The 25,458-nt window shown below is 39.7% G+C and overlaps 1 protein-coding gene across 6 annotated transcripts in view; it reads right to left on the reverse strand.

The window, feature by feature from the left end:
- The window catches only part of SMARCA1 (SWI/SNF related, matrix associated, actin dependent regulator of chromatin, subfamily a, member 1), a 786,408-nt gene that overhangs the window by 385,586 nt on the left and 375,364 nt on the right, over positions 1 to 25,458 (reverse strand). For 5 of the 6 annotated variants that reach the window (XR_010406252.1, XR_010406253.1, XR_010406251.1 and 2 more), the window contains exon 25: positions 15,017 to 15,137. The gene's annotated coding sequence lies outside the window, so the exon portion shown is untranslated. Of the gene's footprint in view, positions 1 to 15,016; positions 15,138 to 25,458 lie in introns of those variants that run through there. The other variant, XM_054509138.2, reaches the window with a different exon arrangement.

A 25,458-nucleotide genomic window follows, 5' to 3' on the forward strand; every position in this document is an offset into this window, starting at 1 on the left:
GCTGTCTTGATGATGACAGCTTTGTAATAGAGCTGGAAGTCCAGAATTGTGATGCCGCTGGCTTTGCTTTTCTTTTTCAACATTCCTCTGGCTATGCGGGGTCTTTTCTGGTTCCATACAAATTTTAGGATTATTTGTTCCATTTCTTTGAAAAAAGTGGATAGTATTTTGATGGGGATTGCATTGAATGTGTAGATTGCTCTAGGTAGCATTGACATCTTCACAATATTTGTTCTTCCAATCCATGAGCATGGAACGTTTTTCCATTTCTTTGTGTCTTCCTCAATTTCTTTCATGAGTATTTTATAGTTTTTTGAGTAAAGATCCTTTATCTCTTTGGTTAGATTTATTCCTAGGTATCTTACGGTTTTGGGTGCAATTGTAAATTGGATCAACTCCTTAATTTCTGTTTCTTCTGTCTTGTTGTTGGTGTATAGGAATGCCACTGACTTCTGTGCATTGATTTTATATCCTGCCACTTTACTGAATTCCTGTATGAGTTCTAGCAGTTTTGGGTTTTCCACATAAAGTTTCATATCATCTGCAAAGAGTGAGAGTTTGACTTCTTCTTTGCCAATTTGGATGCCTTTGATTTCTTTTTGTTGTCTGATTGCTGTGGCTAGGACTTCCAATACTATGTTGAATAGCAGTGGTGATAGTGGACATCCCTGCCGCGTTCCTGACCTTAGGGGGAAAGTTCTCAGTTTTTCCCCATTGAGAATGATATTCGCTGTAGGTTTTTCATAGATGGCTTTTATGATATTGAGGTATGTACCCTCGATCCCTATACTCTGAAGAGTTTTGATCAAGAAAGGATGCTGTACTTTGTCAAAAGCTTTTTCTGCATCTATTGAGAGGATCATATGATTCTTGTTCTTTCTTTTGTTAATGTATTGTATCACGTTGATTGATTTGCGGATGTTGAACCAACGTTGCAGCCCAGGGATAAATCCCACTTGGTCATGGTGAATAATCCTTTTAATGTACTGTTGGATCCTATTGGCTAGTATTTTGGTGAGAAGTTTTGCATCCATGTTCATCAGGGATATTGGTCTGTCATTCTCCTTTTTGATGGGGTCTTTGTCTGGTTTTGGGATCAAGGTAATGCTGGCCTCATAAAATGAGTTTGGAAGTTTTCCTTCCATTTCTATTTTTTGGAACAGTTTCAGAAGAATAGGTATTAATTCTTCTTGAAATGTTTAGTAGAATTCCCCTGGGAAGCCATCTGGCCCTGGGCTTTTGTTTTTTGGGAGATTTTTGATGACTGCTTCAATTTCCTTAGTGGTTATAGGTCTGTTCAGGTTTTCTATTTCATCCTGGTTCAGTTTTGGTAGTTGATATATCTCTAGGAATGCATCCATTTCTTCCAGATTATCTAATTTGCTGGCATAGAGTAGCTCATAATATGTTCTTATAATTGTTTGTATTTCTTTGGTGTTGGTTGTGATCTCTCCTCTTTCACTCATGATTTTGTTGATTTGGGTCATTTCTCTTCTCTTTTTGATAAGTCTGGCCAGGGATTTATCAATCTTGTTAATTCTTTCAAAGAACCAGCTCCTAGTTTCGTTGATCTGTTCTACTGTTCTTTTAGTTTCTATTTCATTGATTTCTGCTCTGATCTTTATTATTTCTCTTCTCCTGCTGGGTTTAGGCTTTATTTGCTGTTCTTTCTCCAGCTCCTTTAGGTGTAGGGTTAGGTTGTATACTTGAGACCTTTCTTGTTTCTTGAGAAAGGCTTGTATTGCTATATACTTTCCTCTTAGGACTGCCTTTGCTGCATCCCAAAGATTTTGAATAGTTGTGTTTTCATTTTCATTGGTTTCCATGTATTTTTTAAATTCTTCTTTAATTTCCTGGTTGACCCATTCATTCTTCAGTAGGATGCTCTTTAGCCTCCATGTATTTGAGTTCTTTCTGACTTTCCTCTTGTGATTGAGTTCTAATTTCAAAGCATTGTGGTCTGAAAATAGGCAGGGAGGGGCACCTGGGTGGCTCAGTCGTTAAGCGTCTGCCTTCGGCTCAGGTCATGATCCCAGGGTCCTGGGATCGAGCCCCACATCGGGCTCCTTGCTCAGCGGGAAGCCTGCTTCTCCCTCTCCCACTCCCCCTGCTTGTGTTCCCTCTCTCGCTGTCTCTCTCTCTGTCAAAAAATAAATAAAATCTTTGAAAATAGGCAGGGAATGATCCCAATCTTTTGGTACCGGTTGAGACCTGATTTATGACCTAGGATGTGATCTATTCTGGAGAATGTTCCATGGGCACTAGAGAAGAATGTGTTCCATTGCTTTGGGGTAGAATGTTCTGAATATGTCTGTGAAGTCCATTTGGTCCAGTGTGTCATTTAAAGTCTTTATTTCCTTGTTGATCTTTTGCTTAGACGATCTGTCCATTTCAGTGAGGGGGGTGTTAAAGTCCCCCACTATTATTGTATTGTTGTCGATGTGTTTCTTTGCTTTTGTTATTAATTGCCTTATATAATTGGCTGCTCCCATGTTAGGGGCATAGATATTTACAATTGTTAGATCTTCTTGTTGGATAGATCCTTTAAGTAGGATATAATGTCCTTCCTCATCTCTTATTACAGTCTTTGGTTTAAAATCTAATTTGTCTGATATAAGGATTGCCACCCCAGCTTTCTTTTGGTGTCCATTAGCATGGTAAATGGTTTTCCACCCCCTCACTTTCAGTCTGGGGGTGTCTTTGGTTCTAAAATGAGTCTCTTGCAGACAGCATATCGATGGGTCTTGTTTTTTAATCCAGTCTGATAGCCTGTGTCTTTTGATTGGGGGGGAAGCCTGCTTCTCCCTCTCCCACTCCCCCTGCTTGTGTTCCCTCTCTCGCTGTGCCTCTCTCTGTCAAATAAATAAATAAAATCTTTAAAAAAATAAAAAAAGAAAGAATTTCTGTTCCCTAGCATTTTAGATTGCCTGGCCTCATCTCCTGCCCACTATCTTCTACTTTGCTTATAATTTCCATTTTCCATGCTTTCCACTACTGCTTCTTATTAATTTTATTATCCTTTTCCTCTCCATCACCTCAGTCCTTTCACTTGTCTCAAACTTTCTACACTCATTTATGATTTCACAACTTTTATTCTACTGCTGACTCTCCAGTTCACCTTTCACCAAAATGCCAGCATCACATTCTCAAAGTTTCAAATCTAGATATCCCATTGCCTCCAACTCAGCATGTCAAAGTGAGCATGTCATCCCCTTCTCATCTCAACCTCCCTACTTTTTATCTCCCAAGCTAGAAACTGGATTCTTTACTTTGATTCTTCCTTCTACTACATTCCCTAGATCCACTGAATCCATCAATTTATTTTTTCACGTATGTCTTCCTCACCATTTGCTTTTGCAGGAATATTGCCTTAGGCCAGTGTATAATGTGCATACATATCACCTGGAGAACTTAAAATGCAGATACTGAACCAGTAGGTATGGTAGCCAGCCGACAAGATGGCCTCTAATCATCCCCCATCACCCAATATTTACTTCCCGTTTTGTCTCCTCCTATATTGTATCAGGGTTGGTTTGTATGACCAAGAAAATAGGATAAAAATAATGGTTTATCATGTCTCAGATTAAAATATAGAAGACAATGTGGCTTTTGTCTTGGTTTCCTGTGTCTCTCTCTCTCTCTCGGATCACTCACTCTGGGGAAAGCCAGCTACCATGCTGAGAAGTCACTCAGGCAGTATTTGGAGAGGCCAACATAGTGATAAATTGAAATGTCCAGCAAGCACTAGTGAAAACTGAAGCCTCCTGCCAACAGCCGCATGAGTGAGCTTGGAAGCAGGCCCTTCAGCTCCAGTCAAGCCTTCAGATGACTACAGCTCTGGCCAAAATCTTGACTACAACTTCGTGAAAGGCCCTGAGACAGAACCACCAAGCTAAGCCACACTGAGATTCTTGACCACAAAAATGTGAGATAAATGCTTGCTGTTTCAAACTGCCAAGTTTTGAGGTGATTTGTTACACAGCAAGAGATAACTTATACAGTAGGCCTGGGGTAAGGCCTGAAAAATTCTGCATTTTTAACAAGCTCTCAGGGGACACTAAAGGTGATGCTTCTGGAACTTGCTTTAGTAGTAAGCCCTATGCCATTGCAACACCTAATCCCTACCTCAGTGATCTCTCTGCTCCAATCCCATTATACTCCTGTTTTCCAACATATGATGGCTCCTTATTACCTATCATGTAATCTCAGTCTGTTATCGGTAAGACAAAAGGTAACGAGTATTGGCAAGGCTGTGGAGAAAAGGGAACCCTTGTACACTGTTGATGAGCATGTAAAATGGTACAGCCATTATGGAAAACAGTATGAAAGTTTCTCAAAAAATTAAAAGTAGAACTACCATATGATCCAGCAATCCCACTCCTGGGTATATATCCAAAGGAACTGAAATCAGTACCTTAAAGAGATATCTGCAACCCCAGGTTTATTGTAACATTATTCACATTAGTCAAAATATGGAACCAACTTAGGTGTCCTTCATCAGATAAATGGATAAAGAAAATGTGATACACACACACACATACACAGAGGAATATCTTTCAGCCATAAAAAGAAGGAAATCATGCCATTTGCAACAACATGGATGCACCTGGAGGGTATTATGTTAAGTGAAATAAGCCAGAGAAAGACAAATACTGTATGGTATCACTTATATATGGTATCTTTTTAAAAAGCTGATTTCATAGAAACAGAATAGAATGGTAGTTGCCAGGGGCTGGAGGGAAAGGGAAACAGGGGTGGTGTAGGTCAAAGGGCACAAATTTTCAGTTATGAGAAGGATATGTTCTGAGGATCTAGTACAGAGCATGATGACTATTTTTAATATGGTCTTGTACACTTGAAAGTTGCTAAGAGTAGTTCTTACACATTCTTACCACACAAACACAAAAAAAGAGTTAACTATGTGAGGTGATGAATGTGTTAATTATCTCATTCTTGGTAATCATTCTGCAAAGCATATGTTTATCAAATCATCACATTGTATACAAAAAAGTGCTCAGCCTGTCTTTCAAACCCTTAGAAGCTGGCCGTATTTATGCTTTATAGTCATATTTCCCACTGCTCTCTACAAGGCACTTTTTGCTCCTGTCAACCTGATTTCATTGTCTCCTGCACACAACACATTTATCCCTGCTACACGGCTATTTATTACTAGTATCTCTCTTTATTCCTTCACCATCAAGGAATGCCTTCCATCCCCCTCTACTATTCAAACTCAACCTTCAAGGCCTAGCTCAGGTCCCATTTCCCCCACAAAACTTTTCCCACTTCTTTTTAATCTAACAGTTTTATGAACTATTATTTATAATATTATTTAACTATTAAATAAGTAATCTCAACTTTTAAACTAGATTTTAAGCATCTCGAGGTCAGAAATAGTGTCTCATAAGTCTTAGTAGCTTTAGGGCACCTGGCATAGAACTGGACACATGAAAATAAGTGTAAGTTGACTGAGTCTGCCTGTCACATTAAATGTGGCTGCATGCCTACAAGCACAGCCAAAATTTACTCCTGAGTTTTATAGCAATAGAGAGAATCCTTGCAAAATTCACCCCCTTCTCCCTACCTCCTTCCCCTATACCAAATTATTGTCTCATTTATTCGTTACACATCACTGGCAGGTAAGAAGGTAACATATTGAGAGAACAACTTTTATTATGGGCAGCGGTGAAAGGGGAAATAATGTCACAGTTAATCCAAAAACTATTTCATTTTGGATTTGAAATCCCTTCTGTGATCAGGAAAGCAGATGTGCTGTGAACTCATTAGAGTTGCCCTAAACAGTGTTGAAATCATACACAAGAACACAATGAGGGAGCCAGGGGAGAGACATCTGAGAACAGCAGTGGCTGATGAAGGAAAACTATCTGAGAAAGACAAATACTCCACAGATAACCCACAACAAAGGTAATTTAAGGAAAACAAGTAATGGGCGCCTGGGTGGCTCAGTCGTTAAGCGTCTGCCTTTGGCTCAGGTCATGATCCCAGGGTTCTGGGATCGAGTCCCACATCAGGCTCCCTGCTCAGCGGGAAGCCTGCTTCTCCCTCTCCCCTCCCCCTGCTTGTGTTCCCTCTCTCGCTGTGTCTATGTCAAATAAATAAATAAAATCTTAAAAAATAATAATAAAATAAACAAGTAATAGAGAGGTAGAGATAGAGGAAGGGAGGGAAAATTGAAGGAAGGAGGGAGGGAGAGGGAGAAAGAGAGAGATGACTCTGAGTCCTTGCATACTCCACACATCAGACTATAAAGACCATTTTACAAAAGGATAACATTTGCTATTTTTTGCTTATTGTCAGCAACTGTGCTAAACTCTTTACACAAATCAACTCATGTTAATCCATGCAAATTCCTGTGAGGTAGATGCTGCTACACATAGTCCCATTTCCCTGATGAGGAAGCTAAGGCTAAGGAAGGTTAAGTGATTTCCCCAAGATTGCACAGCTAGGAGTTGTTTGAGCTGGGATTTGAACCCAGGACTATCTGAAACCTAAACCCATATTTTTTTTTTTTATTTGACAGAGAGAGAGAGAGAGACAGCAAGAGAGGGAACACAAGCAGGGGCAGAGCGAGAGGGAGAAGCAGGCTTCCCACCGAGCAGGGAGCCCAATGCGGGGCTCGATCCCAGGACCCTGGGATCATGACCTGAGCCGAAGGCAGACGCCCAACAACTGAGCCACTCAGGAGACCCTAAACCCATATTTTTTATCTCCACACTGTAGATCTAGCCCTTATGTCCTCATTTTAGTAGATCTAGCATGGAAAGATCTATAGCAGATTCAGGAAATTTAGAAAGCAGGAAAAAGTTACTATTCAGTGCCTATCCACACCCGGATACCTGGTAACCTCCTGCCCCATGGCTTCCTATGGCTACCCAGGGGACCTCATCAGGCTGGGAATAAATCCCAGCCTTATTCTTCCAACAAAGTAAACTCATTCTATATTTCAGGCCCTTAATCCCACAGCCTGAGGGTTGGCAATGAATGTAATGAAATAATCAAATCCTGTTACCAGGTAACTAATGGGTTACTCCTCCCAGGTAATATAAAGCATTAGCTCCATTAAAACAAAAAACACCTAAAGAGGAAACCTAATGAGAGGAATTGGGGCACCTTGGCAGGCCCTCAGGGAAGAAGGTTTAGAGCCAAAAGACCTTTTCATGCCCCTCCCAGCATCCCTATTCTTCCTTCTGGGTTTGATGTGTGCCTTAAACATATCATTGCTTGCACTTTTCTTATTTAACAACCAGCAGAACAAAACGTGGCTTCTTTAAAAAAATTCTAATGTGGGGTGCCTGGGTGGCTCAGTCGTTAAGCGTCTGCCTTCAGCTCAGGTCGTGATCCCAGGGTCCTGGGATCGAGCCCCACATCAGGCTCCCTGCTCGGCGGGAAGCCTGCTTCTCTGTCTCCCACTCCCCCTGCTTGTGTTCCCTCTCACGCTGTGTCTCTCTCTATCAAATAAATAAATAAAATATTTTTAAAAAATTCTAATGAAGTTTCCAATTCTCAGTTAAATGAAACATCTCTCTATCCATCTATTTATCCCTGCCAAGCATTTGTGTTTTGAAGCTAGAAGTTTCATTATCTGAAATTTGCGGGCAATTACTAGGTCTAGTAACTCCCAAGATGTGAACATTTTTCCCAACAGTCTAAAGTGAAGAGTGGTCTGAGTAAGAGCGTGTGTGTGCTTTAAGGGGAGTGTCCCCTTAAAAAAGAAAGGCATGATGAAGGCAGGTGGGGGAAGGGGCAATAGGAATCATATTGGGCCATTTATTTGTTTTATTTGACATTGGTAGCTCCAGAAGTATTAATGAGCAGCCCTCCACATCCCAGGGGAACCTTTTGGATTTACAGCTTTAAAAAAGCACTCATCCTCATTTTGGCACAAAGTCAAACCAAAATTTGTCATAGTTTATAATGCTTGTTAATGAAGAACATCAAAAATTAATGCTCATCAGGGCGCTCATTAATATACACAATCCTTGCCAGTTTGACTTAATTAAGTGAAGCACCACTTCACAATAGTATTGTGGCCCAGCAGAGAGAAGGCTGTTCAGGTCTAAAGGATGTCCCCTTGGGACAACATTACTAGCATTGCAGGGTGGGGCACCCGCCAGCTTCTTCCAGAAACTCTTCCTGTTAGAAAACTGGAAGCTCTTAGAGAGCAAGTGGCAGTAGCTCCTGCTGGGATGTCTGATTCCAGACTCCAGTTTTCTTGTTCCACAGTGTTTGGTGAAATTAATTGAATTGGGGTCAGTGATACAATCAGATCTTGGCCAAGAAAAAGACCTCCAAAGAGAGAAGCAAGCTCAAGAGCTTAAGCTCAAGACAAAAGATTGGGGTGGAAGGGATGGAGAATAATAAAGAGAAGGTGACCCAAAAAAGATACAGCAAATAAAAAAAAGTAGGGATTAGGGGAGAAACAAGAGTGAGACAGATATCCAGATACTGTCATATTCCAAAGCAGAGGACACACAGGCGGGGCATTACTATTTGCATGAGGATTTATTATTCTTTTCGTCAGTTTAAGATTTTTGACTGTTCTTAAATGTTCAGGAACATCTCAAAATCATTAATTCCAGTGGGCCCCTGTAGATAAAAAACTAATACCTGAGCTCTGGAACTTGTAGCCAGTGCTTTTTAAGAGAATCTTGAACTTGAAACAAAGGAACAATGGAGAAAATAAAGGTGAGACAGGGGAATTTGAATCCCAGCTGTACTACTTAGTGTGCAAATGAGTGACCTTGGAGAAGCCATTTAATCTTGCTAAACCTCAGCTGCCTCATCTGTAAACGATGAGGGTGAACTGTATGAGATTACCATTTCATTTTTGTAGGTCCAAATGTTCAAATAGCGGCAATTTCATACGGTTTGACCTAATAAAAAGATTAAATAACAATATATTTTAAAACAATTTTTTAAACTGTAAAAAGCCAAAAATCATTTATGATCAGTCACAATTGTCGCTACATCAAAAAAGATATGCACATGTGTTATATTATGCTCTACTAATAAGAGCAGCTAAATCAGATCAAACCTCTTTCTCAAATTTTGCCAAAGGCCTTCCTGACTCAAGATTCAAGATTAGCCCAGGTCTACCACAGTGAAGCAATATTATTGACGCTGTTTAAGATCATTTTTAAATTCCTGCTTTGCTGCAATAGATACTTAACAGAGAGTGATCAAACTAATTTCCAAATAGCTCCCTAGGGGTGTGTGCATACACATGCACACCCTCAGCCATCCTTCTATCTCTCCTCAAATTGACCCAAAGCCTTATTGGAAAAAAAAATAGTACAGAGTTGTACAAGAAAAGTATCCATAATGGCATCACTTCAAAGTATCAATTATATCAAGTCCAAGTACTACCTAGGAGAGAAGGCACGCCAGCAAATTAGGGAATTTTAATAAAGATTATGCAGTTTCTAGAAATCAGAGTAGGCAATGGGTCTGGGCCAAGCAGGCTAGGCAAGGTAGAGTCATAGCAAAGGGAACAGGGAAGGTGAGGGTATGTAGTGGGTCAGATGCCTGATACACAACCAATAACCAAGAGGTCACAAACAGTTGAAGACAGAATAAGACAGAAACTGGGAGCTCTGTAAAAGGTACAAATGTGAAAGAAGTGACCAAATGTAGAGAAACTAAGAGATATAGATTAGGACAAAGTACAGTTCAAACAAAATAAAAAATACCAGTTTGGGGAAGGATCTAATTCAGTGAGGCAAAACATTGCCTTGTCTCTCATCTCAGGAAATCATTATGCTTCTTGTGTGGGCAAGGATTGATAATGGTATTGCCAGACTGGGGCTCACAGAAATATTTAGAATACATGGCTAGAGTGAAGAAAGAGATGGTTAAACAAAAGACCATTTCTTTTTTTTTTTTTTTTAAGATTTTATTTATTTGCGAGAGAGAGAATGAGAGACAGAGAGCATGAGAGGGAGGAGGATCAGCGGGAGAAGCAGGCTCCCCGCTGAGCAGGGAGCCCAATGCGGGACTTGATCCCAGGACTCCAGGATCATGACCTGAGCTGAAGGCAGTCGCTTAACCAACTGAGCCACCCAGGCGCCCCTAAAAGACCATTTCTGATCAAGGATGGGAGGTTATTGGTAGGAAAGAGGGCTCTATCTGTAGTGGAAGGAAAGCAGCTAGTATTAGAGGATGTACACAGAAAGCCTGTACATACACGCACGCCTATGCCAATCAAGCTGTGAAGATTTAGATCTATCTGAGGAGCAGAATATGATATTGTATTGGAATAATTTACCGTTGTACTGGGCACACATCTCTAATAGAGATAATGCTGCCTCCTTTGATAGGTGCATTGTATTGTGTCTGTCCAGCAGGCAATCTGGGCATTTTTTCTTCCTAAGTCTGAGCTTCATTCTCAAACAAACTGACAGTAGGGAATTTCAGTAATGACTTGACACCCTGCTTTAGCCCTTTCCTGCTCTGAAAATATTTCCCCTTTGGGCTTTTTGTGCAGAGACATATTAGTCTGGATTTACATTTGCTGGATTTCATTGTTTCTTTACTCGTTGTTGAACTTCATTCTCCAAACTTGGGATTTTGTTCACTGCATTGTCTTCCAGCTCATTAATGTAAATAATAAAGAGCCTGGTTTCTGATGCTGTTCCCTCTCAGAGCCATATTAATACTTCATTTCCAGCTTGACAAAGTCCTTTCAGCAGCTGCTTTGTTCAAGGCTTTGCTCCTCACAGTGACGATAGGTCAATTGTCTTATGGAAAAATTGAACCATAGGGCCTGAGGAGGGCATCTGTATTCCCCACATGTGACCATGGGGGATTAATGATGTAGGCAAAAATGCACCGAGTCCACTTCTAAGGCTCCCTCTGGAGACTTAGCCTCCTGTTCCTGTGTTCTTTCCAAATTTGTTCTTTTTAGCATTAATTATGAAGACAATGAGCTCAGTGCCGAAGTGTAAGAGCTGAATCCCCAGTTATACAACAGGGAATGAAAAGTCTGTTTGTCAGTCAAGATAGCTTTTCTTTCTCTAGGAACGGAGAGTGTAATGGCCCAGTGAGGTCAGCTCAGAGTGCCTAAAGCATGCTTACTTTATTAGAGTAGATTACTTAACATCCTGCGCATAGTGGGTGCTTGGATTTCTGGTGAATGATAGACTTATAGTATCTGGCTGGAGAAAATGTTCCGGGGACAAGGACTGGTGGGGTAATACTCACCAAAATCACCAATCCCCTTTTCCATCAGATATTGCTCTGGAATATTTAGTGAGACATATAAGTCTAACATAGAAAATTGAGGTTTTGAAGAGCCATATAAAAAACCAGTTATAGACTAAAAGCAATGGGCTATGTGATACCAGATGAAAACATTCTGGACAGATGGCCACATGGAGCCAACGGAGGAGGCAGTACTATAAAGTACAGTGTGGGGAGGAAGCTAATAGGAGCTTTGAATGATCAGAGAGCAGCATCTAGCACCAAATTATCCATAGGGAAGCCAGGCAAGAGGAAGAAATACTGTCAGGGCAGCCTCTACTCCAGGTGCACCAACTCTGAATACAGAACTGGAAACCAGTTTTAAGATGGTTACCCGTGGCTTCCTAGTCAGCCCCAAACACTCTGTTCCCTGGGTAAATGGAAGTCCATTTGTTTCATATCCAGCTTATACCACCTCTGAGTATACAAAACAAAACAAAAAATAAATAAAATAAAGAGGTGAGACTGAAAATGCTAATCACTAGAATCAAATTCATACAAACTAGAAGAAAGAAGTGAGAGCACTATCCCTTGAATGCTGCATGTTTAGGGAGCACAGGTACTAGGGGATCTAGCCCTTTAATAAGACCCTCATCCTGACACCCTCATCTCCCCAACAGTTTCATCAGACCCATTTATGCCCCTTCCTTTCAAAGTATTCGGAGTCCTGCTCTCTACTAGGTGGAAGGGATAGTATTATGATTAGGTAAAAAAATATCTGCTAGAATGGGTTACACATCTTCAAAATAAATGTAACATCCGGGGCGCCTGGGTGGCTCAGTCGTTAAGCGTCCGCCTTCGTCTCAGGTCATGATCTCAGGGTCCTGGGATTGAGCCCCGCATCAGGCTCCCTGCTCAGCAGGAAGCCTGCTTCTCCCTCTCCCACTCCCCCTGCTTGTGTTCCCTCTCTCACTGTGTTTCTCTCTGTTAAATAAATAAAATTAAAAAAAAAATGTAACATCCTATGCTCTGAGAGGCAAAATAGTGTAAGGGTTAAGAACAGACTCTGGAATTAAAAGAAATAGGTATGTTAATATCTATGAGGCCCTTAGACATTCCTAGCATATAGTAAATGCTACACAAGTATTTATTAAATAAACTACATTTATTAAAATTCATTTAGAAAGTTCTTAAACAGTAATCTTCAATAATAAGGTGTAAGGCACTGTAAGAAAAGGATATTTTGGAGTACTCCTCACATCACATTACATGAATAACCATCTAACAAGGCCCTAAGACCCTTAGATATCTATTCACCCAGGATGGATTGACTGCCCATGACTCTCCACCTTCAATGATTCTTTTGCTATCCAGTGAAAATATCCAGGACACAAGCTAAAAAGCAAAAGCTATGGTTTCTATGCCTCTGTATCTCCAGACCTTTGCCTCCTGTCTGCCTTTGCAAAGTGCTTTCAGCTAAACACAGATCAGATTCAGCTCCATTAACAACTCTGCAGACAATAGCTGAGGTTCATTGCTTGGCAACTTCCACCCTCCCACTCACTTCCCTGTTTCCTGCTGAATAAACTCATGCTCCTGCCCAGGTGGTTAAGGATGTATCGGTAGGTCACCAGCATGGGTCAATCTCTCACAGTCTGTAGGGCTGTGGAGGAGGGGAAGACGAAAATGAACTAGAGGTCAGTCCTTGTTTGTATAAAGTGGCCAGTCAAACAGGAAACAAAACCCAATATCTATATGAAAAGATTTTGCCTTATACATTAAAGGCTCCCAGTGGGCAGTCTGACACTAACTGGATAGCTAAAAGAAAGCTATTGCTTCATTGTGACCTGAGCAAAGACTAAGAATGATGAAATTGATGGGATTTTAATTCTTCTGGTGTGGTACTAAGTTGAAAAACCTTATGAGACACAGGAACCTGGTGGAGCATACTGAGAACCAGGGCTTTAGCAGTATTTTGTTCCCACTCCTTAAAAAAGACCAATGACTGGCAGAAATAGGCACAAAACTAGATTGTTCACATTTTGAAGACCCTCACTTGGCAAGCATTTTGAATAGATAGTAGAATCAGGTCTAACCTGAAACAAAACTAAGACATCCTTTTTATCTTTAATTTGTTTCCATCCCTTTGTTTCTCCTCTTCCCAGTACCCTCTTAGTGACCCCTGGCTTTCTGAGAGTCCTGTCCCCACACATTTGTCACCACAAAGAAACCTGACCTTGGGGTACGTGGCTGGCTCAGTCAGTGGAACATGCAACACTTGATCTCAGGGTCATGAGTTTGAGCCCCACGTTGGTCATAGAGCTTAATTAATGAAAAAAAAAAAGAAAGAAAGAAACCTGACCTTTCCCATCACTGACACGTATATTGGCAATGTAGTCCCCTACTCCCTCCTATTTCACTCCCTGAATGTAGCCTATATCCTATTCTTTTGTAATCTGCTTCCTAAAGTATTAGTAATTTAATGAACAAAACTGTGTCAAGGTATCAAAGGCTAAAAATGTATCAGTGTGTTATCCTTATTTGGTATGGCAGAGACTGTTAGCTGTCCTTCAAAATCTACTGACTCTCCAGGCTCACTCTTCTTTTCCACCAGCTAAGTGTAGATGTCAATGAGGCCTTAGGAAATTGAGGGGCCACAAGATAGGGAAAATTCAAATCTTTAAATGACTGTGCAGAGGAGAACCTCTTGCTGACTTGAATATTCACACAAACTACTACATGAGCAAGAAATAAATTATTGTGTTGATACATTACACATTTATTTGGGTTTACTCATTGCCACAAACTAACCCAGTCTACTCTTACAAAGATACCTGTATTTTTACAGATGTCTGCTATAGACACAATCCTTTATCTCAAAGGGCTGAATCTAATAGTAATAAATTGCAGGTATCACAGATAGAGATTTTAGGGATACAGCTTTTTGTAGTAACCATCACATCACCAACAAAGACAAATCATAGATGGATTCAGCCACAGAGTATGATGGAAAAGGAAACTGGACCAAGTAAAGACCCATTAACTAGGATAGGTGCTGAGGAAACCTGACCAGAATGCAGAGGCTGGCCTTAGCCAGGACAGTTGAGATTTCCAGAGCAGTATCCATAGATTCAAACAGTGGTCAAAAAGAGGAGATCTAATCCAGCAACAAGAAATTCTAGAAAGTTTCCAACCCAGAAATCAAGCATAGTGTCTGTCATCATCATGACTTGTCCATATCTTGCCAATTGATAGGATATCAAGGAGTGGGCTGGGGCAACAGTCTAGGGAAAGAAGATTGCAGGAAGTAGGCAAGATGTAGGGTGGGGACATAGCCCTAGAGGGAGACAAGGAGGGACTACTGGACAAACTGGATAGAGATTAAAGCAAAAGTCCACCTAGAAAGAGAGGTGGGGAGCACTGCAATTCAGGGGTAGAATGAATGCATAAAGCTCATCCCTGGCTGAGTGTTTTAAGCTCCACTAAAAGAGGTCTGAGATTGCTGGCATATTTTCTGTCATTTAAAAAACTGACTTAGGAATGGGGGGGGGTGGTCTGGGCTGCAAGTAGGTCCCATCAATAGAGTACCAAGGCATAGGGAAGGCAAAGACAAAGGAAATGTAGGGAGGATCTGACAATTTAAAGACCTAAGTTTCAGATAATGTTAGTGCTGGCCAACAAATCTTCATATTTGTCAGAAAGGATGGCTAATGTCAAATCATAGACGAACAATTAAAAAGGCATAAGATTGTCTTCATTAAATTGGTACTATTAAAGACCAGAACTATTAGCACATTTAAGCATGCATGACCAGTACCTCTTACTGGTTAGTGAGCAAATCCTCTTTGTCCTTGCAAGATTCCACATTAGCCAGATTCAAAGAATCATCTAGTTAATAATGGCCATGGCTGGAGTTGGGACTTCATCAGTAGAAATTGCTAAAAAAAAAAATATGTTTTCAGTCTCATTTTGCAATAGTGATCACTTCTGACATTGGATTGTTTGTTGTACATTTATTATCTGTCTCCCTCTGAGCCCTTTCACAGCAGCTAAAGTACTCCCTCTGATGGTCTCTAGGTTTCACTCACAGCTAACAACGGGGCATTTTTCTTTTGGATTTTTCCTCACAATGCTTCTAACACCCCCCAATGCCAGAACCCTGACAAGCACTTAGTTCAAGCTTTGATTTAGTTCCCTTGGTCCTTTTTTTAGCAAATAAAAAAAAGTATGATGTGTACTAGAAGTTGGAATACACATACAATACAAATATACAATGTGCATATAACATATACATAATTTAGCAACTTCACTCTGCCTGATTCTAAAAGACTTTGCTTACAAAACACTTTGCAAAATTCAAATCAATTTTGAAATTCTGTCTTGCCAACCTAGAATGGGGTAATATCAATGGTGCCTTACAGAGGAAGAGGAATTGCAGTATCCAATCATTGAGACAAGGAAGCTGGCTACACAGTGTGATATGGACAGCAAAAGGCCAAACCCACCATACAAAACCCTATAATTCCAACCATTCATGTCAAAGAGATTATGAAAGCCAGGAAAAGAACCTGCAGGCATTTCTCCTTGAGCAGCCAGGTTTGTAAAACCCCTATGATGCCTCTGTAAAACCCCACTGATCATGCCTTATTTGTCTTTCCTGTACTCCATGCATTCTTTCTACTTTACCCCAGATCTCTAACACCTAAGATGAGCGCCATAGCCTCTTCCTGCTTTATTCCATAATCATACTTTACTCTACCACAGAAAATCAATAACAAGAACCATAGCCCCGGGATACCTGGGTGGCTCAGTAGGTTGGGCATCTGCCTTTGGCTCAGATCATGATCCCAGGGTCCTGGGATGGAGTCCCGCATCGGGCTCCTTGCTCGGCGGGCAGCCTGCCTCTCCTTCTGCCTGCCACTCCCTCTGCTTGTGCTGGCTCGATCTCTTGCTCTCTCTCTCTCTCTCTGATAAATGGATAAATAAAATCTTTTAAAAAAAGAAACATAGCCCTCTTTTCTGAACACTACAGCAATGTTATCAAGTTAAAACAAAACAAAACAAAAAAGTATTCAAACACCGTTTACAAAATAGTGCTGGGCTGTGATGAAGTCTCACTGATTTTTTACAGAATCAGAAAAATAAGGTCAAAGCAATGAGAGTTTGTCATAAAGCTAAATGTATTCAATTAAAAGGATTGTTTTTTATTCTGCAACTATAAGTAGGGAAGGGTATTAAAGTGCCCTTTTGTTTATGAAACTATGGTGATAGTAGTTGGTGATTGAGATTCAGCTTATTTTTGTTTTTATTATTATTATATTACTTTGCAAAAATAAAAATAAACTACCTGCGAGAAATAAAGAATAAAGACATTGACTCGTTTATCAAATTAGCTCCTTTAAACATACCAGGAATGAGATTAGAAACAGCGTGGAAAGGGGGCACCTGGGTGGCTCAGACGTTAAGCGTCTGCCTTCAGCTCAGGTCATGGTCCCAAGGTCCTGGGATCAAGCCCCGCATCGGGCTCCCTGCTCAGCGGGAAGCCTGCTTCTCCCTCTCCCACTCCCCCTGCTTGTGTTCCTGCTCTTCCTGTCTCTCTCTCTGTCAAATAAATAAAATCTTAAAAAAAAAAAAAAAAAAAGAAACAGCGTGGAAAGTCAGGTGGCTCTGTTTCAGTGGGAGGAGAAGAGAGAGCCAAAGAAAGGCAGACTCAGCTTCAGCTCCACAGGTGAGGCATTTTTTGATAACTGCATCCTGGAAGGTGGTGAAAGGAGCAAGAGGATTGGTGCAGAAGAGAACCTGGGGTATACTGAAAATAAACTCTTTTTGATTTTATATTGAAACCCAAATCCAACTGCAGCCCTCTCATTTGCCTAATTACAGTGACTCTCAAAACTGCACATTGGGATACATTGCACTGACATCATTTGGAATTAAAACTCAAATTTTATTCTGATAGCAATTAAATTCCCAATTACCTGGAAGGCAAACACAGTTATGCAAATTATAGATGCAGGCTGACTAATATTAGAACGCAAATGGTTATCACTTCAGAAGTAGGCATTTTGCATCTCATCTCCTTTCCCTTTTTAAAGGCTGCAGTGAAATTTAGTTTAACTGGACTTCATGAGTTACAGAACTAAACTCCATTAGTTTTCTGAATATAAAATGTTAGTTTAGCTTATCTGAAAATTGATCTTCTCCCAAGACTATCCCCTTAATCTTTTTCTCCCTCTACTTCTTCATAAATGTATTATCTCATTCAGCCACTATATTATTTATCATCTATTATTATTTATTAATTCCTAACACTATCATATAATTCAGCAATGGAATTTTTGCTCTAATGCTTTTCAGTACATTTGCATACTGAATAAAACCATATTGATTCTTAAGGATTTTTATGCTCTAGAAATGCTTGCTGCAGACAAATTTGCAAACAAATTTTTATTTGGTTTCCGAAGACATTATTTTGACATGATTTCAACTGACGCCAACGAATCAAACCAAGTTCTACAATAAATGCCTTCTTAATGGGTTTTATGCTATTTGTTTTAGTTGACACCATTTATTATAATTTAACAGCATTTCCTTCCTAGGAAAGTCCAAAATCAATAAAAAATGGTGACATATGTTTGTATTTACTTGGAAATACAAATGCAACCAAAGGGCTCTGTCAGCCTACAATTAATAGAGTACAAGATGTTGTGGTTTGGGGCTATCTGATTGTCTGTCTTGTAATATGAATTTTGAAATAGCTTGGGATTCTTGCTCCTCAACTTTCAGGTTAGGATAGAATTTCACATTAATGATAAATCACCCTGGATATGTGGTTTTCTATCTCAATTTGCTGCAACGTAGCTTCATCCATTCACAAGGCAGGGGGGAGTGGGACTACATGTGGTATAAGGAGAACAACAAGCTGGTAATAAAATATTAAGACAAAGAAATAAATACATTTGAAATATTATTACTGAGAGAGATGCTGAAACTGACACAACTGTATTTTCTTCCAACTATCATGGTGCATAGGCTGGCAATGAAAATCCCAAAGCCCAAAACTGGACACAGAGTTTCAACATCAAGTTCTCCTCACAACAAGCCTCTGGCCTTTTAGATAAATTCTTCTTCATATTGACAGTACAGAAATATGATTAAGGATTCCAAGGAGAAAAAAATACCCTGCTCTGCCAACCCTTTCACAAATACATTTTCAGGATCTGCCTGTCCCTTGACCCAGGTTTAGTCCCTCGGTTATCTTCTGAGGACCAGGTACAAATGAAATTCTATCATAGAATTATAACATCTCATGGTTAGAAGCATCTTAAAAGTCATCTAGTTTAGTGGCTCCCAAAGGCTAGTCCAGGGACTGATGCCAAATCCTAATGAAATTTTGCAGGTCTGTGAAAAATAAGGGCAATGTGGTAGAAGGCTAAGTTTATTAAAGAACTTTGCTTTATTCTATTTGGGGAATATGAAATGATGGTGTTTGAAATGGTAGTTTGTTTGTTTTTTTTCTTTGTGTCCTCATTAGAGGGTGAAACTTCATTTCTTGTCTTAGATCTCCATGGGGAGAGAGCTCCACTAGAATAATACTCCTCTTTTATTCCTCATTTATTCCTCTTCATGGGAGGAGAAGTGAATTATTTGATTTAATAAGTTTGAAAAAAGAAACTGAGCATCTTCGACTTGGTCCCTTCTGAGTTTCTCACTTTCTGGAGCCACCTTGTTCATGGATGTTCACATTCTGTGCCAAATAGGAAAGAGACTAACTCCTACAGAGAAGATCTGTAGTTGTTCAGCTGGGACAAAGACCAGGTGGGTAAGTTGAGTAACGTATTAGCATACCTACTTAGATGCCAATCTAAGCCAAAATCTCCATTTCTACTTTATCAGTGCTAGCACTGATAGTTTAGCTTCCAGCTAATTCCTATATCTACATCTCAATTAGGAGCCAATAGATAACACTTATGGAATACTTACTGTGAACAAGGCACTGTTCATATGCTTTACACTTGAGGTAGGTATTATTATCACATTTTACAGATGAGGAAACTGAGGCACAAAAAATTAAAGGAATTTTCCTAAGGTCATTCAGCTGATAAGTGACACAGTCTATATTCAGACCCAGGCAGCCTGGCTCCAATTTCCAATGTGTTTCACTCAAGAAGAGAATAAAAGTGTTACCCATTACCAAAGTATGTTATCCCCCAAACCTTATCAGGCCTCACTTCGTTAAAAAATTAGAAGTGGGAGACCTATATTGGTACTTCAAATTTTTTTTTCATTTTTATTAACTAGTTATACAGATCCAGTACTCTACCAACAATTCACTTGATCCAAGCATTCATGCACTTCTCTTCCTGCCCTACATCTTCCTGCCCTCCATCTATGTATCTGAAGACCAGAAATAATAGGAAACACTATCAAGGCTTTCCTTTCTTGTTAGGACAGCCTCCAGTTGATACTGAACTGAAATCTGCTCTTAGATTTGTCATAAGTAGCCACACAGAACAAATTTAATCCCTTGTAGATGAAGCAGCTGTCCCTAAACAATTTTTGCACTCTTAATTAAACATCCTGGGTTCCTCTACATTGTGGCTTGGAGTCCCTTCATTGCACTGGTAATCCTCTTCTGAAAGGACACCAGTCTGATCATATCTCTTTAAAGGATGGTTTCCAAAAGGAATCTAATACTCCAGGTGAAGTCTGGTCAATAATGATTAGATCAGTCCCATTTCCTTGCTAGTTTGGGATTTTTACACTTCTATAAATATCCCCTCCTTCCCTCTTCACCCAATTTAAATGAGTGATTTTGTCCAACTAAATCATCTGGAAGCATATGGCTCAGACCATAGGAGTTTCCTATCTTAACTTTTATCTTGAAATTAAATGACCATCCAGTTTACATGTGATAAGATGGTCAGAGAGAGGGGCGCCTGGGTGGCTCAGTCGTTAAACGTCTGCCTCCGGCTCAGGTCATGATCCCAGGGTCCTGGGATCAAGTCCCACATCGGGCTCCCTGCTTGGCAGGAAGCCTGCTTCTCCTTCCCCCACTCCCCCTGCTTGTGTTCCCTCTCTCGCTGTGTCTCTCTCTGTCAGATAAATAAATAAAATCTTAAAAAAAATGCATTTAAGATGGTCAGAGAGGTCACTTATACTCACATATATGTTTGATACCACCTGGTACTTAGGTCCTGACCCAGGTCTACTGATATTTGATGATATTTGATGATAGCCTGATCTGACAATTGATCCTGTCATGCCCTTTGGTTTCCCTGAAAAGGGATCTTGAATGCCAGGACTCTTGAGTCACCCTCAGGCCTGTCACAACTGTTTTCCCTATTCAGTTTGTTTATCATGTGTGCCTTTGGCTGCATCTATAAAATATCAAAACATCCAATTTATTCTGTCAATAAATCGGGCAATTGAATGGGTAAAGATTAGTCAAATCAGTTGTTTATCAGCACGTAGAGAAACACAGTGGTCCAAATATAAAATACTTAATAATGATGTTAAGGTACATTTATTTATGACAGACCCTTAATGAATTGGAGAATAGTCAGAATTTTTAGGGAGCGTTCCTAAACTTTTAAGATTGATGTCATAAAAAGCAAACATATCCATCTTCCCACAAAATTTCTCTGCCACAGTTGAACATAGAATCTTAGGCTATAGGGAATACTGATATGACTCAATCTGGAAGGTCTTAAATTCTTATAAAAACATGAGAAAGGGACAAAATAATTCAGAGAAAGGATAATGAATACATTCAGAATGCATAAATTAGTTATATCATAAACTAGTTGAGTGCCTGTGAGACACCTTTAAAAAGCCAGATTCATCCATGAATCTCAAAAGATTTTCTGATCATTAATCCATAAATTCATATAATACTGTTAAAAAAAAAAAAACACAGGCTCAAGATGGAGCACTTACACTATGCCAAATTGCCAAACCAAGATTTAATACCTAATCTAATTGCAGTTTCAATCTCCCCCCGAAATGTAGTCTTAACAGGTCAGTCAGAAATTTTCTGGTCAGCACCAGTGTGGTAGTCTGCACTCTCCATCCCCCAAAGGAAGATGATGTAATCTGCATGATAAAACCCTCTCCCTTCCCCGCCCCCCCCCCCCCCCCCCGCAAGGGAGGGTGACCCTGCCTGAAAACCCTTTCCTCTGTTTTGCTAATAACTTCCTTGTCCCCCCCTCCTTCCTATAAAAACTGCTGTTTTTGTACTGACTCCTTAGATCTACTTGCTAGATGGGATACTGCCTGATTCATGAACCATTTAATAAAGTCAATTAGATCTTCAAATGTACACAATTTAATTTTGTTTTTTAACAATACTATAAGGAAAGAGGATAATGATAAATTATTATTTTAAATGTAACAACCCAGAGGTTGTATAGCTTGTCTGAGGATAACAAATACAACATTTAGAAACTGAAACACAGAAAAGAAATTCTCAGTCTGACCTTTTATCAGTTTATAAAGATCATATGGCCCCAGTCATCTCAACAAAATAACAATAACTCAGTAGCAATTTAGGACTAAGTATTTGGCTTTTTTCTAACTTTTTATAAATGAAACCATAAACCACATGAAAGCATTTTGACAATGTTGTTAGGAAGGAGGTGATAGAAACCTGAGCTTTAACTAAAATGATATCATTTTAAATAAATTCACTTTACTTGAATTCTAATTTGGATAATTGATTTCTTAAAAGGTCATTTAATTTACTTTTTGAAGTATCTAAGAATGTTACATAAGGAATTTTTACACTGGAATGAATACCTTGTGTTAAAACATAGTATTTAGTAGTGAGATATAGCATCACACCTATACTTTCTAGATACTATTTAGGTCCATAGAAAAAGTGAAGATGGGGCGCCTGGGTGGCTCAGTTGGTTAAGCGACTGCCTTCGGCTCAGGTCATGATCCTGGAGTCCCGGGATCGAGTCCCGCATTGGGCTCCCTGCTCGGCAGGGGGTCTGCTTCTCCCTCTGACCCTCCTCCCTCTCATGCTCTCTGTCTCTCATTCTCTCTGTCTCAAATAAATAAAATCTTTAAAAAAAAAAAAAAAGAAAAAAGAAAAAGTGAAGATGTATGCTCAAGAAGTCAACAAGGCTTAAGATAAATCTTTTTCCTGAAGAAGGATAAAAGGAACAGTGGACCTATGGCAGAAGAGAGACTCCCAAACAACAGCCCCCCTTGCAAATAATCATGGGAATAAGAAATTCTTCTTGACACATAATCAGTATTTGTAACACATTCCATCTGGCAAGAGGGAAGAGGTGCACGTGGGAACACATCTCCAGTATTCTAATGTGAGTCAGTAGTAAAATAGGATTTGTCTTACAGTCAAAATTGATGGAATACATCAATTTGGTCAAGCAACAGATACTGATAGAATATTGAGAGATTAAAGAAATTTGTTGTCCCAATGCCTTTCATGTACTGAATGAGTTCCATTCCTCAAAGGAATGCTCAGTTGAAAGCCTAAATACAAAAATGGTTAAAGAAAACTGGGGAGGAGAGAATAAAAATGACAGCAATAAAAAGATGCTTAAACAAAATGTGTTGAAAAAAATATTTTAAGAATAATTATTTTACTCTCGCAATTTGCTTATAATTTTTATGGCTGAACTTGCTACAAAAATTGTACCTTTGGTTCTGTTCCAAAATAATTGCCATTTATTAGATCCTGCAACTATTCATCATGTTTACCAGTCATGTGTATCAGTCAATAGGCCCCTTTGATTTCAATACAAGTTATATGGGAATCAAAGTTTGGGATTACCAAAATGTTTTCCCTTTCCTACCTGGAAACCATTTACCTACAGGTAGGACTGAAACTAAGGAAGGTCAGTTGTCTCATCACAATACCTTAAGGAAGACAATTTTGTCCTAGGCTCCTCCTGCCCTGCTGTCCTGGCTCCATTCACTTTTTCCCTCTACTGCCTTTTGCTCTCTGCACTCCTTGAGCTTCTGCTTCTACCAGGGTATTCAGGAATCTCACCTTCCCTCCTAACCTAATCACTGCAATAACCTTTTCTCTTAAGTGTTCCCTTCCCTCAGAGTCTTGCTCTCTGGTTTTCAATATGAAGACAAAATATCCTATAACAGAATCTGCTAGTAAGGGGAATTTAACATAGTTGTTAAGAGTTCCAGTTCCAGAGTAAGACTGAAATGGACTAGAATCTGCCATGTGGTAGCTGAGGGATTTGTGGGTACACTCCTTAACTACTCTGAGCCTCAGTTTTCACATATCTAAATGGGGATAATAATAGTTACATGACATGGTTGTTGGGAGGAATAACTATAGAAAAGTAAGAAAGTGCCTTATTCTCAGATTTTTGCTTGAGTATCTGACTTGGAGGGGAAGGTGATGAGTTTCGAGGATATATGGCTTATAGTTCCTATGAGTCACCAAGGTAATGCTGTCCCTGTGCCAGTTGAAAATATTGGTTTGGAGCTCAAAATAGAGAGGTCAGAGTTGGAGATATAGACATAAAAGTAGGCAGTTTATACTGATATTACAGAAGGATATGGGATTGCCCAGGGGAATGGTATAAAGCAAGGAGCGCAGAGGGTTTTGGTCAGGGCTCTGGAGAGCAGCAACAATTAAGAGGTGATCAGAGGAACAGAACCCAACAGAGGAGACTAAGGAATGGACATAGAGAAGAACCGGTAGGGGTGTGGTGTCAGTAACCAGAGAAGAGAGAATTTTGAAAATGTATTAGTCAACAGTGTTGAATACCACAGAGGTGTCAGCTGAAATGAGGAAAAATACTAGTTTCCTGAATTTGACAGGTAGGAGTCCATGCCTTTTGCCAGTGTTGTTTTAGTGGGGTGGTGCAAGGTGGGGTTGGGAGGAGCATAACTCTTAGACACACATTTTGAAAGTCAGTAAATTTATTTTAATGCATATAGAACATGGTTTCTGAGTAGACTACTAGAGTACGTTTCCATTAGAAGTGATTGATGAGCATTACGCAGACAGTCCTGGAGATGAGAGCCCCCACACTCTGAATTGGCTACTTCCAAAGAAAACATTTAGGAAGGGAGCTTTGTTTAAGCAGATTAAGCAACAGCTAATGACTCTGAGAATGTTGCCTCTTACTATGTAAAAGGAGAAGCTGGTTTGTGTAGTGTGGTTAATAATGAATTAAAACTTTGTCTTTTGCTGCACACACTGATTATATTATAGTGTAGGATTAAATGATCACGTTTGTTTTAACCCAGATTTTAGCCCACCCAAAACAGTGAGGTCCATTATGTAAAATGCAGGCTATTAATTTGGTGTAGAGCTAGTAAAAAGTACTTTTTTTTTTTTAATTCATTTGCATCAGAGTGCCTGGGTGGCTCAGCTGATTAAGCATCTGCCTTCAGCTCAGGTCATGATCCTAGGGTCCTGGCATCAAGCCCCACATCAGGCTCCCTGCTCAGCGGGGAGCCTGCTTCTCCCTCTGCCTGCCACTCCCCCTGCTTGTACTCTCTCTCTCTGTCAAATAAATAAATAAAATCTTTAAAAAATAAATGTATTTGAATCTATTAAATAAATAGGATTGCTGGCAACACAACTGAATCTTATAGCCTGGGGCTCTATTCATAAGCATTTGTAGAGTGAACATATACATAGTGCTAAGTTAAGTTTATTGAAATAAAGAAACCATGTCTTGTGAGGGCTAGTTGAAAGAACTGGAGATATTTAGCCTGGAGATGAGCCAACTCAAAGGAACATGAGCACTTCTTCAAACATCTGACACGTGAAAAAAGGACAAGAAAGTTGTGGTTCCAAAGCCATTCTAGGACCTATAGGTGGACTCTACATTAATATTAATTTGTACTCAAAAAAAAAAAAAGTTCTCATTAGTGATAGCTGTCCCAAGATGGATAGACCACCTCAAAGATTAGTAAATTGCCCCCACTGGAAATATCCAAGTCAGAGTTAAATGATCACTTGTCCCAGATGCAATTAAACAATATAGCTGGATCAGTTTGGGTTATATTCAGTTGTATATAACAGAAAGAAAGCAAAAAAGTCAAAAAATAAGACATGGCTTAAAATAATATAGGAGTGTATTTCTTTTTTATGTGAAAGACCTTTGGAAGTAGGCAGTCCAAAGCTGCAGGGTTAACTCCATGGTGTCATCACAGACCTAGGTTCCTATCCTTCTGTTGTATCATCCTGTCAATTGTCTTCTACCATCAAGGATTCCTCATAGTCCCTTGGAGTTCCAACCATCATATTCT

The sequence above is a fragment of the Mirounga angustirostris genome, unplaced genomic scaffold (assembly GCF_029215605.1).
Source record: "Mirounga angustirostris isolate CCGP_5_RB_7025 unplaced genomic scaffold, mMirAng1.0.hap1 SCAF_11, whole genome shotgun sequence".
NCBI classification, from domain to species: Eukaryota; Metazoa; Chordata; class Mammalia; order Carnivora; family Phocidae; genus Mirounga; species Mirounga angustirostris.